The sequence below is a fragment of the Papio anubis genome, chromosome 1, assembly GCF_008728515.1.
Source record: "Papio anubis isolate 15944 chromosome 1, Panubis1.0, whole genome shotgun sequence".
Taxonomy (NCBI): Eukaryota; Metazoa; Chordata; class Mammalia; order Primates; family Cercopithecidae; genus Papio; species Papio anubis.
Genome location: NC_044976.1, coordinates 37860830 through 37872952, shown reverse-complemented (window position 1 = coordinate 37872952; position 12123 = coordinate 37860830). Strand labels below are relative to the sequence as shown.

At 49.6% G+C, this 12123-nt stretch overlaps 1 long non-coding RNA gene across 2 annotated transcripts; it reads right to left on the bottom strand.

Moving 5' to 3' along the window:
- Positions 1–1102: 1102 nt before the first annotated feature.
- LOC108586501 lies at positions 1103–12122 on the bottom strand. 2 transcript variants are annotated; one of them, XR_001903899.3, is made up of 4 exons: positions 11855–12122; positions 9197–9364; positions 8349–8471; positions 1103–2048 (listed from the first exon to the last, which is right to left on the bottom strand). It is a non-coding gene; the product is annotated as an uncharacterized LOC108586501 (long non-coding RNA). The 2 variants fall into 2 exon arrangements; XR_004184365.1 differs by lacking the exon at positions 1103–2048 and having other exon boundaries at positions 7981–8471.
- Position 12123: the final 1 nt, after the last annotated feature.

Sequence of the window (12123 nt, the reverse complement as noted above, 5' to 3'; positions counted from 1 at the left end):
CTAATTTTTTTGTATTTTTAGTAGAGATGGGGTTTCACCATATGGCCAGGCTGGTCTCGAACTCCTGACCTCAGGTGATCTGCCAGCCTCTGCCTCCCAAAGTGCTGGGATCACAGGCGTGAGCCACCACACCTGGCCTACAAACTTCTTTATTAAAGTAATAGCGCATATATACTTAACTTCTGGTTTCTACTTGAGAGCATGTCAGTAACCTCCAATATAGAACACGATGAAAAATGAAACTGTACGCATAGTGTTGCTTGTATCTACCTGTCAGAAGCCCTTTGCTTTGATAGCATTTGCTGCCTCAGTCTTCCTCATCACCCAACCTCTCCAGGTTGTTTGTTATGATAAACCTAAGTGCCTCCGTAAATGGTTAGAGCATGTGTTTCTTCATCTTTGTGACTCCCCTTGTCTGGGGATAAGACTGCTTGTACTTGTCCCAGCTTTGCCCTCTTTGGCCTGCTAGTAGCACACCCCATCGATCCAGAGCTGTCTGGCTCTTTGTAGCATTTACCTGGTCACATGATAAAGGGTGCTGAGTGCTTGTCAGTGTGGGTCCCTGTCACTTCTCATGCATGTCCTATATCTTAATTTTACCACATGTGCTTCTGCTTCTTAAAAGCCATTCAAATAAATGGAGAGGGTTTTAATTAACTTACATTGTCTTGTTTTTTCCCCATAATTGTATTCACAAACTGGCATATGGCCCCTCATGAAATGCTAATGGTGATGTGGGTAATGAGCAGGACTGGGACCCGATTTATCCATTAGAGCTGGGGTCTTTCTATAGAATCTGCTCCACCACATGAAGACCACCCTGAGGGGAGATTCCGCAATGGAGAGCAGCCTGAGACCATCAGAAGGCAAGCTTCCCCCAACAGGGCTCCTCACATGGACTCGGTGTTCCCATCTGGAACCACCAAGGGTGGGGATGGAGTGGGGGAAGAAAAGAAAAGACAGGATGTGAGATGAAGGAAGAAGGGGATAACTCAGACTCCAACCCTCACATCATTCTTCTTCCTGCACCCCAGGGTCTTCCTACACTCCAGGATCTTCCTGCCCCTCAAAGTGTCTGCACAGCAGGAATCCAAGAGTGGCTTTGCTGGGTGGTTCTTATTCAGAGCCTCTCGTGAGGTTGCAGTCAAGCTGCCAGGTGGAGCTGCAGTCAATGGAAGGCTTGCCTAGGGCTGGAGGAGCTGCCTCCAAGATGGCTCACTCACATGGCTGTTGGCAGATGACCAGAGTTCCTCGCCACAATGTTACCTGAGTGTCCTCATGACATGGCTGTTGGCTTCCCTGAGAGTGAGTAATCCAAGAGAGAGCAAGGCAAAAGCCAGACCATCTTTTATGACCTAGCCTTGGAAGTGACATGTCATCACTTCTAGCATATTCCATTGGTCACACGGACAAACCCTGTTAGAAGGTGAGAGGGGACTACCCAAGGAGGTGAATATCAGGAAGTGGAGATGATTAGGGGCCATCTTGGCGGTTGGCTACCACATATTATTATACCTCCATCAGTCTGGTACACCTGGGGCCCCCAACATTATGTTAACCGTTCTTCTGCCCCGTGGTAAGACTAGACTTGAATGTTTCTCCTGGATTCTCCAACCTGAAGTCCCCTCAGTTTCCCACCTGTCCCCACCCAGTCACCAGGGATGGAGAGAAATATGATTCTTCATCTACTTCCTTCCTCACACCTCCTGTCCAACATTCCTTCAGGGGCCTTGGAGTCACCTACTTGGGGACATCATCAAAACTGTTCTGAGATGTCTTAGTCTCATGGTAAAATTTTTATAATGTCCGTAAGGCCAGTGGTCCCAGGGCTATTTGCCCTGTTTTATAACCAGTGGCCCATGTCCAAGATGAGGGAAAGGCAGGGGTCGGGGAAGGGCGGCATCCCAACACCCCCTCCTTCCTAGGCCTTGGATATCAGCCCCAGCCTCTGGTGCCATAAATGAATCCTCTGCTTTCTGACATGGTCTTGGACTGGATTTGGGAATAAAAGCCCCATGATGTGATCCAGATGTGACTGTGGCTTGGAGCTGGAACAGAAAAACAAAGGAGTAACCAGATAAAGAAATCACAGACATAATTCTTTCTCCTCCCGTGTGCACTCCCTTTTCAACTTGCAAAGCTCATCCATGACCTGAGGCCTATGTGTTCTGTTTTTCTCTTGTGCTTACTAGTAGCCAGTTTTATTTGCCCATAGGTCATTTAAAGAAACATTATTTTTGGCTGGGAGCCGTGACTCAAGCCTGTAATCCCAACACTTTGGGAGGCCAAGGCAGGTGAATCACGAGGTCAGAAGATTGAGACCATCCTGGCCAACATGATGAAACCCCATCTCTACTAAAAATACAAAAATTAGCTGGGCATGGTGGCATGTGTTTGTAGTCCCAGCTACTCAGAAGGCTGAGGCAGGAGAATTGGTTGAACCCAGGAGGTGGAGGTTGCAGTGAACCAAGATTACGCCACTGCACTCCAGCCTGGGCGACAGAGCGAGACTCCATCTCAAAAAAAAAAAAGGAAACATTATTTTTATAAACAAGTAACTCAAGGAATAAAATTACAAATTCACATCATAATAGTGAATGGAATAGACTCGGTTCTAAACACTTTATACATTCATTTAATTCTCACAACAACCCTATGAGGTAAATACTATTATTATCCCTTATTATCCCCATTTTACAGATGAGGAAACTGAGGCTCAGAGAGGTAAGGTAACTAATTCAAGGTCCACAGCTAATAAGTGGCAGAGCTTTATTTAGACTCAAGTTGTCTGGCTCCAGAGTGTCTCTTTTTTTTTTTTTTTTTTTTGATGTGGAGTCTCCCTGTGTGCCCAGGCTGGAGGGCAGTGGTGCAATCTCGGCTCACTGCAAGCTCTGCCTCCCGGGTTCATGCCATTCTCCTGCCTCAGCCTCCCCAGCAGCTGGGACTACAGGCACCCACCACCACGCCTGGCTAATTTTTTGAATTTTTAGTAGAGACAGGGTTTCACCATGTTAGCCAGGATGGTCTCGATCTCCTGACCTTATGATCCTCCTGCCTCAGCCTCCCAAAGTGCTGGGATTACAGGCATGAGCCACAATGCCCAGCCCAGAGCGTGTCTCTTAAGCACTACATTATACTGACTCTCTCATGTTATTTTACAGATAAAACGCACAAAAGAAATGTTGAGCTTACACTTAAGTTTGCTTGAGCTATGTCCCCCTGAACCTCAGGGTAGTACAAATCATCTTCTGTCATTTGAGTTCCTCTGGGGGATACATTTGAGGAGTGTTTTTAATGGGGACCTCCCTAAGAAGCAGAACCATCTGTTTCTTACAGAGCCAAAAAATACTGGTTCCCCTCACTCCACTGTTTTCTTTCCTGGGCAGGGGAGGCACGAGTGAAATATTCTCATCCACATCTTGCAGAGGAAGAAACTAAGTCTTAGAGAGGGGAAGTGACGTGTCTGAGCACACACACAATTAGATTCAGAAAGGAAACTGAATGCCAGGCTATTTCTCTAAATTCAGTGCCATTCCCTCTGAAACACCACATTTCACCTGACTTAATCTGTGCCCTAGCTCATTTGAGTTGCTACAAAATGCCATAAACAGGGTGGCTTATAAATCACAGAAACTTATTTTTCAAAGTTCTAGAGGCTGTGAAGTCCAAGATCAAGGCATTGGTAGATTTGGCGTCTGGTGAGGTCCCCCTTCCTGGTTCATATATGGTACCTTCTAGCTGTGTCCTCAAATGGTGGAAGGGGTGAGCTAGCTCTCTAGGGCCTCTTTTATTTTTTTAATATTTATTTATTTATTTATTTATTTATTTATTTATTTATTTCTGAGGTGGAGTCTCGCTCGTCGCCCAGGCTGGAATGCAGTGGCGCCATCTTGGCTCACTGCAACCTCCGCCTCCCAGGTTCAAGTGATTCTCCTGCCTCAGCCTCCCGAGTAGCTGGGATTACAGGCATGCGCCATCACGCCCAGCTAATTTTTGTATTTTTAGTAGAGACGGGGTTTCTCCATGTTGGTCAGGCTGGTCTCGAACTCCCGACCTCAGGTGATCAGCCCGCCTCGGCCTCCCAGTGCTGGGATTATAGGCGTGAGTCACCACACCTGGCCTGGGGCCTCTTTTATAAGGACACTAATTATAAGGACACTAATCCCATTCATGGACTTCCACCCTCATGATCTCATAACCCCCCAAAGGCCCCACCTCCTAATATCATCACATTGGTGATTAGGTTTCACCATATTAATTTTGGAGAGGCATATTCAGACCATAGCAATTTGAATCTTCATTCTTTTTTTAAAATTTAATTTAAAGTTTCGGGATACATGTGCAGAATGTTCAGGGTTTTGGGGGTTTTATTTTTGAGACCAAGTCTTGCTCTGCCATCCAGGCTGGATTGCAGTGCCACTTGAACCCAGGAGTGTGGCTCACTGCAATCTCCGCCTCCTGGGTTCAAGTGATTCTCCTTCCTCAGCCTCCCAAATAGCTGGGATTACAGGCATGCACCACCACACCCAGTTAATTTTGTATTTGTAGTAGAGACAGGGTTTCACCATGTTGGTCAGGCTGATCTTGAACTCTTGACCTCAGGTGATCCAACCATCTCGGTCTCCCAAAGTGTTGGGATTACAGGCGTGAGCCACTGCGCCCAGCCTAGGTTTGTTACATAGGTAAAGGAGTGCCACGGTGGTTTGCTGCACCTACCTACCCATGAATCTTCATTCTTTCATTCCTCTGGCAAAGTTCCCCTTAGAAGCCCTATGAAGCTCCAAGTGGTATAAAGCTCATCCCAATGTGAGAATAATATAGCCACGGCCCAAGGCTATGAACTTGTTACCTGCTTGCTGGGTGATGTTGCAAAACATGTACCCTCTGTGGCTGCCAGGAGAGTGCATAACTCACATCTCCTTCGAGAGAACCTGCTGCAAGGAGCATGATTACCCAACAGCCTGCAGCAGCTGTCCCTCTGGGTCAGGCCCGGGAGCTAGAGGCCAGGGCGTCCTCTTCGCACTGTGTGCCCAATGGCAGGGACCAGGCCCTCCCCCAGCTCCCACCCCCAGCTCCCACCCCCACACCCATGGCCATCTGACTTCAGGAAGCTCAGTCCCTCCCCTCCTACCTCCCCCAGTGTCCTTGTCCTGCTGACATCACGCACACACGGAAGAGAAATATGCAAGATTCCAGAGAGGCCAGAGTGTGGGAACCAGGACAGATGCTGCTGGCCCTGCCCACAGGCTGCCACGCCTCCAGAGCCTCTGGGTGCTGCCAAGGGGACTCTGGAATGTGCCCGAAGCTTCTGGCTTCCTCCATGGTGGGCCACCCCCCAGGGCCTGGGAAAGCTAGGGAGGCTCTGAACACCCAGTCTGCCATTCCGCCCCTGCGTGGCTCCTGCGGGACTTGTACTGCCTGAATGTAGGGGTGGGAGTGTATAAGCTTCAAGACAGCAGGGCCAGCCCAGCTGCTTTGCTCTCAGGGGCCCAGATAAGTAGAGCATGAACTCTGCAGCCCAGGGACAGGGAAGGGAACCAAACCAACATGTTTATCACCTTACTTAGAGAAGGAGCTTGGAAGTGTGTGGGTGTACATGCATGTGTGTGTTATAGACAGACAGACACAGACAGATGGTCCCAGCCCCCACCCTCGCTAGCCCCAGGGGTAGCTTGTGTGCCGCCTGCTCTGCACATGTGGCTCCCAGCAGCTGCACATTCCGTCAGTGACCAGCTGTGGCAGCAGCTGTGGAGGTGGAAAGTGAGCGCCCGATGGGTCCCAGAGGAGCGGGGGAGGAGGGCAAGGGGAGGACAGGAAGGGCCTGGGATGAGCAGGGGCTGGGGGGAGGGGGAAGCAAGGAGGCTCAGACTGTTCTCAGGATGGAACGGGGAACAGGAAAGTGGTGATGGGGTGCCTGACATCTGGGTGTGGCACAGAAAGCTTGCAGAGGTCCAGGACAGGCCCAGCACACCCTGGCTAGGTCTTGCCATGTGGGTGGACCAACATGAGTGTAAGGAAAACGACTGGGCAGTTGGATCTATGGGTCTGAACCTGAGAAAAAAAGTCTGTATTTGAGATATAAATTAGCGAATCGTTTGCTCACAGAAGGAAAAGCCAGGGAGTAGGTGAACCACCTAGGGAGAGAGTGGATGGAGACAGAGGCCGAACCCAAATATATAACATTATATATTATATATAACATTATATATATAATATAACATTAGAGCACCCACTCTCCACAGCAGGCATTGCTGTCTGCATCTTACCTCACTTAACCCTCACAACAACCCTGTACAGCAAGTGGCTTTGGTATCATCCCATTTTACAGATGAGAAAACCAAGGCACGGAAAGGCCACACTTGTCCTGGCTCACCTTCTGTCTCACTGTGTGGCCCTGGGGATGTTTCTGTCCCTCTCTGGGTCTCAGTGTCCCTAGGCTCAAAGTCAGGACAAGGTCCTGCAGAGGAAAGACTGAGTGGTACCTGAGTGCTCCAGGCCCCTTCTTCCCCCTACTTCATCCTGGGCCATGGGCCGGGAAAGTCCTTGTATGTCTCTGCTGTTTTTCTAGGGGCCAGGACAGACATAAACTATTACACAATTAATAACCGCCAACCACCACCCTGGGCATCTCCGTGCCAATCATCTCCTCTGAGACCCCCAAGATACCTCCACCATGCAGCAGTTAGAGGCTCGGTGCCTGCCCAGCAGTGGTCTCTGGAATCCTGTTCCAGTGTATAGTCTATGTGCAAGCCAACCGTTCAGAGCCCAGGCCATATCAGTTTAGTGATGTGAATACCAGCCTCGAGAGCAGACGGGGCTGACCTAGTGTGGGCTCAGTGATAGAGAAAGTATTGCTGCAACTGAAACTCATCACTGAAAATCTCCAGCTCGCTCAGCTCTGGGACAGAGAGAAAGGAGCAGAGGGTAGAATAGAGGGCCCGTCTCATCCTCCCTCCCTTTGGATTGAGGCTGCCTGCTACTCCTGGGCCTCTCACCCTTTTCCTTACTTCTGACTCCCTCTCCATCAGTGAGCAAATTCCTCCTGAGGCTCTACTGGTCCCTGGAGTTGCGTGGGGTGCCCTCTCTCATGGACCTGCCCCTCTTTTTTTCTGTTTATTTTTTCCCCTTAGAGATGGGGTCTCACTCTGCTGCCCAGGCTGGAGTGCACTGGTGCAATGAAGGCTCACTGCAGCCTTGACCTCCCGGGCTCAGGTGATCCTCCCACCTCAACCCCTTGAGTAGCTGCTATTATAGGCTATTACTGTGCCTGGCTGACGTGCCCCCTTTTTAAACCTGCTTCCGCAACCCTCCACCCCAGACACTTCCCAGTCCATGGCATCCTGCCCTTGCCTCTGCCTCCCTTGCCTCTGTGACCTCCTGATCCCACTTCTTTCCTCTTAGAGCCCCTGGACTGGTGACCAAGCCCTTTTTCTTGGCTCTTGGTTGCCTTGGTCCCTGGTGCTCCATTCTCGCAGGATTCTCCTCCTTCTTCCCAGAGAATCTGTGGTTACTGTTTCCCAGGGTCCTAGCCTAGGTTCCCCTCCCTTCTGGATCTGCACTAGCTCCTTGGGACAGCTATGTCATGTACCCCATGTCTTCAGCCACCAAATCTCTACTCCAGCCCAGACCTCTCCCTGGGTTCTCCTCTTGGGTGTGCCCTATGTCTCACAAACAGCATGTCCATAGTGAGCTCCTTCCCTTCTCCAGTGTTTCCCATTGGTGCTCATCACCCTCATCCATTCAGTCACCCAGACAGGAACCCAGTATCACTCAAATCCAGTCCTTATTGCCTGGCCTGTTTTAAGAGTCTCCTGATTGGTCCACCCAGCTCTAATGCAGGATGCAGTGGTTACCAGCATGAATTCTGGCGCCAGACTGCCTGGGTAGAATCCTATTTCTACCACTTAGTAGCTGTGTGATTTGGGGTAAGTTACTTAACCTCCCTGTGTTTCAGGGTAACTTATGAAGAAAAGAGGTTTAATTGGCTCACGGCTCTGCAGGCTGTACAGGAAGCATAGTAGCAACTGCTTCTGGGGAGGCCTCAGGGAGCTTCCAGTCATGGTGAAAGGCAAAAGGGGTTGAACAGGCACGTCACATGGCAAAAACAGGAACAAAAGAGGAAGCAGGGGAGATGCCACACACCTTTAAACACCAGATCCGTGAAAACTCACTATCATGAGAACAGTACCAAGGGGATGGGACTAAACCATTCATGAGAAACCCACCTCCCTCACCTCCCACCAGGCCCTACCACCAACATTGGGGATTACAATTCAACAGGAGATTTGGATGGGGACAGAGATCCAAACAATATCACCATTCCGTTGATATTCCATGCTTGTTCCTACCTCAGGGCTTTCCACTTGCTGTTCCTTCTGCCTGGAATCCTCTTCCCTCAGATCTTCTCAGATTCCCTCTCTCCATTCGGGTCTTTGCATAATGATTCATCCTCAGAGAGGATCTCCTGACCCCTAAGTAAAATAGCCACCAATCCCCCAGTTACCCTATGTCTCTACCTCACTTTATCTTATTTCACAGCATCAATTAATATCACTAACATTACATTATATGTGTTGCTATATGTTCATCACCCAAAGCTCTGGCCCCTGCAATGTGAGAATGGCCCAATCCAAATGGCAAGAAGACTCTCGTGGGTGGGTGGACAAGGCAGAAAGTGGTTGGGGATGAGGCTGGAGAGATGGGCAGGGGCCCGAGCTTAAGGGATGGTACCTCAAGTGTGCCCTGGACTGTCCTGGCATGATTATTAGTATTGCCTCCTTTCACTCTCGTAGGTGCCCAGGTTATTACAGCCATTCTGTGTATAGGGCATGGTAAGCAGTTGGCATTTTATTTCAAATGGGATGTGAAGCATGTGGACAGTTTTGAGCAGGAAGTGACATGATCTGACTGGCATTTAAAAGGATCATGACCAAGTCCTTGAAACACTCTTTTGGCTCCTGCCCACACCCACACACACACACTCCACTCTCCTCCACTGCCCTTTCAGTCTTCTCTGGCAGCTCTTTCTCTTCTACAACCTTTAAATCTTGGAGTTTCTCCAGACTAGTGGTTCCCAGCTGGGGGCGATTTCTCCCCCAAGGGACATTTGGTATTTTATCTGGAGATATTTCTGATGGTCACAACTGGAGCGGGTATAACTGACCTCCAGTGGGTAGACGTCAGGGAGGTTGCTTACCATTCTACAATCCACAGAACAGCCCTGCACAATACAGAATGATCTGGCCCAAAATGCCAGTAGTCTCGAGGTTAAGAAATCCTGCACCAGATTAGTACCATCCAATAGGAACATCATGGGAGCTGAATAAGCAGTTTAACATTTTCTAGTAGTCACATTTTTAAAAACCTAAAAAAAAAACAAGGGAAGTTAATTTTACTAATATATGTTATTTAATCCAATATTTATAAAATATTATCATTGCAACATGTAATCATAACAAAAAATATCAATGACATAGTTGACACTTAAAAAAATTCTGGTGTGTATTTCATACTCACTGCACATATAGCAATTCAGACCAGTCACATTTCAAGTACTTAATAGCCATAGGGGGTTCGTGGCTATTATATTGATGGCATAGCTCTAGGGTCAGTACTACATAATATATCACAATGTTTAAGAGCTGCATAATTGGCTGGGTATAGTGGCTTACTCCTGTAATCTTAACACTTTGGGAGGCCAAGGTGGGAGGATTGCTTGGCCCCAGGAGTTGGAGACCAGCCTGGGCGACATAGTGAGATCTCATCTCTACCAAAAAAAAAAAAAATTTTTTTTTTTTTTTTTGAGATGGAGAGTCGCTCTGTCGCCCAGGCTGGAGTGCAGTGGCGCAATCTCGGCTCACTGCAAGCTCCGCCTCCCGGGTTCACGCCACTCTCTTGCCTCAGGCTCCTGAGTAGCTGAGACTACAGGCGGCCGCCACCACACCTGGCTAATTTTTGTATTTTTAGTAGAGATGGGTTTTCACCGTGTTAGTCAGGATGGTCTCGATCTCCTGACCTCGTGATCTGCCCACCTCAGCCTCCGAAAGTGCTGGAATTACAGGCATGAGCCACCGTGCCCGGCAAAAAAAAATTTTTTAAATTAGCTGAGCATGGTGGCATACACCTGTAGTCCTAGCTATTCGGGAAGCTAAGGTAGGAGAATCACCTGAGCCAAGGAATTCAAGGTTTCAGTGAGCTATGACAGCACCACTACACTCTAGCCTGGTGACAGAGCAAAACCTTGTCTTTATTTTAAAAAGAAGGGGGAGTGCTGTGTAAGGTAATAAAGCCTAATGTTTTGGCTCTGGAACTGAACTGCCTTGTTAAATTCCAGCCCTTCCATTTATTGCCTGTTGGCCTTAGGTAGAGTTACTCTACCTCTCAGCCGTCGTTTCTCACTTGTAAAGTGGGGATTATAATATTACTACTTTATAGAGTTGTCAAGGATTAAATGAGTTCATATTTACAAAACACTTAGAATAGTTTCAGGTTTTATAATAAGCGCTCACCAAATGTTAAGTATTTAGCTAGGCTCCTGCTCTGTCTCCATCCACGTTTTCTGAGTGATCCCATCTGCTCCCATAGCTTTAAATGCCATCAATTACCTAATGACGTCCAAATTTAATATCCAGCTGAGACCCTTTTCTGAACTCCAGACCCTCTATTTAACTGTGCACTATATTTTGATGATCCAAGACATCTCACATGAAATGTCTGCTTTTCTTCCAATCTTTGCTATCTCAGTCAATTACACAGGGCAGACATCCAGGAGGCTTTCTTGACTTCTGCCTTTCCAGGGAATGCATAGCGCATGGATTGTGCAACTTCTCTGTTGGTTGAGGTTTCCACTGACTGGCATGTGCCTGCAGAAGTGATGTGAGTACTGAGGGCATTTGGAATGAGAGTCCATAGTTGTGGCTGGGGCGACCACCAGGGCTTCCTGGTACTGATCGCTCATGACAGTTGCGCCTACCAGTATGTATTTGTAAGTCTGTCTGTGTGTATGTATTTGCACACCTGGCCACCTGGTTGTGTCTGCGGATGTGTGTGGAAGGGGGCACAGGAACGTTCTTTCCCATCAAGTAATCAAGTGTCCCCCAGCAAGCAGGCCTTGCTGTGGGGGTGGAAGCACAGTTATTCTCAGATGACCAACCCCATTCTCCCACTTGAAAGGGTGACTTCCCTCAGGGCCTGACCTGGTAGCGGGCAAAAAGGAAGACTTCTCTCATGTCTAACCCAGCACACCAAGACCTCCTCTATCTCCTCTTCCCTGCCCAAGAAGTCCACCTCCAGGATGCTCTCATGCAGCTTCCTCTGGAGCCTTGGGAGCTTCCCTGAGGTACTGGGCGCCTGAGGATGACTGGTGGAATCTGAGAACTTCCCACGAGTCCCCCTCCCTAAGGACAGGGCAGCTAGAGCCCTCCCTGAGTGAACAGGTTGGTGTGTTGTCAGAAGCAGAGGCCCCAGGAAGAGAGGCTGGAGGGTGTCTCCCCTTTTCCTATCCGTCTCCCACTTTGAGGCCCTGCCAGAGCGTCTAGAAGGAGCCCTTTCCTGGCCTCCTGGCCTCCTGGCCGCCCAGGACAACTCGACCTCAGGTGAACTGGGAACTGGGAACTGATTCCCAGGGACAACCCACCACTGCCACCAAGCCAGGCCTTTAGGGACCTCGGCCAGAGCCCAGCTTTCTCAGACGCTGTGGCCACAACTTCAGCCGTCCCTTTTGGGGGTGACTGCCACCTCTCAGAAGTGTGTCTTCCTCTTGCCCCCACCACACTATTCCACTTGCTTCGGGCCCCTGTGGAGGAGCTGCTGGGGAATTCTTGTTGAGGATCAGGCCCCAACCACCCCGACTAACCTCGACAAACTTGATGTGTCTGCTGCCTCCAGAACACCAGGAGGCAGGAGCGCGCGGGGTTGACCCTTGCGGAATCCCAGGCATCGAAGCGGCGCCTCTACAGGCCAGCAGCGCCCAGGTGACCCAGGGACAGACGGGGACTCCTGGCTTCCCCGCCGGGCCTCCCAGGGCACCTGCCCAAGGCCACCCAGCGCGCGGCAGCCGAGACAGCGGAGCACGGCCGGACCTCCCAGCCGTCGGTGAAGGCGGCGACCGCCCAGGGCCTTCCC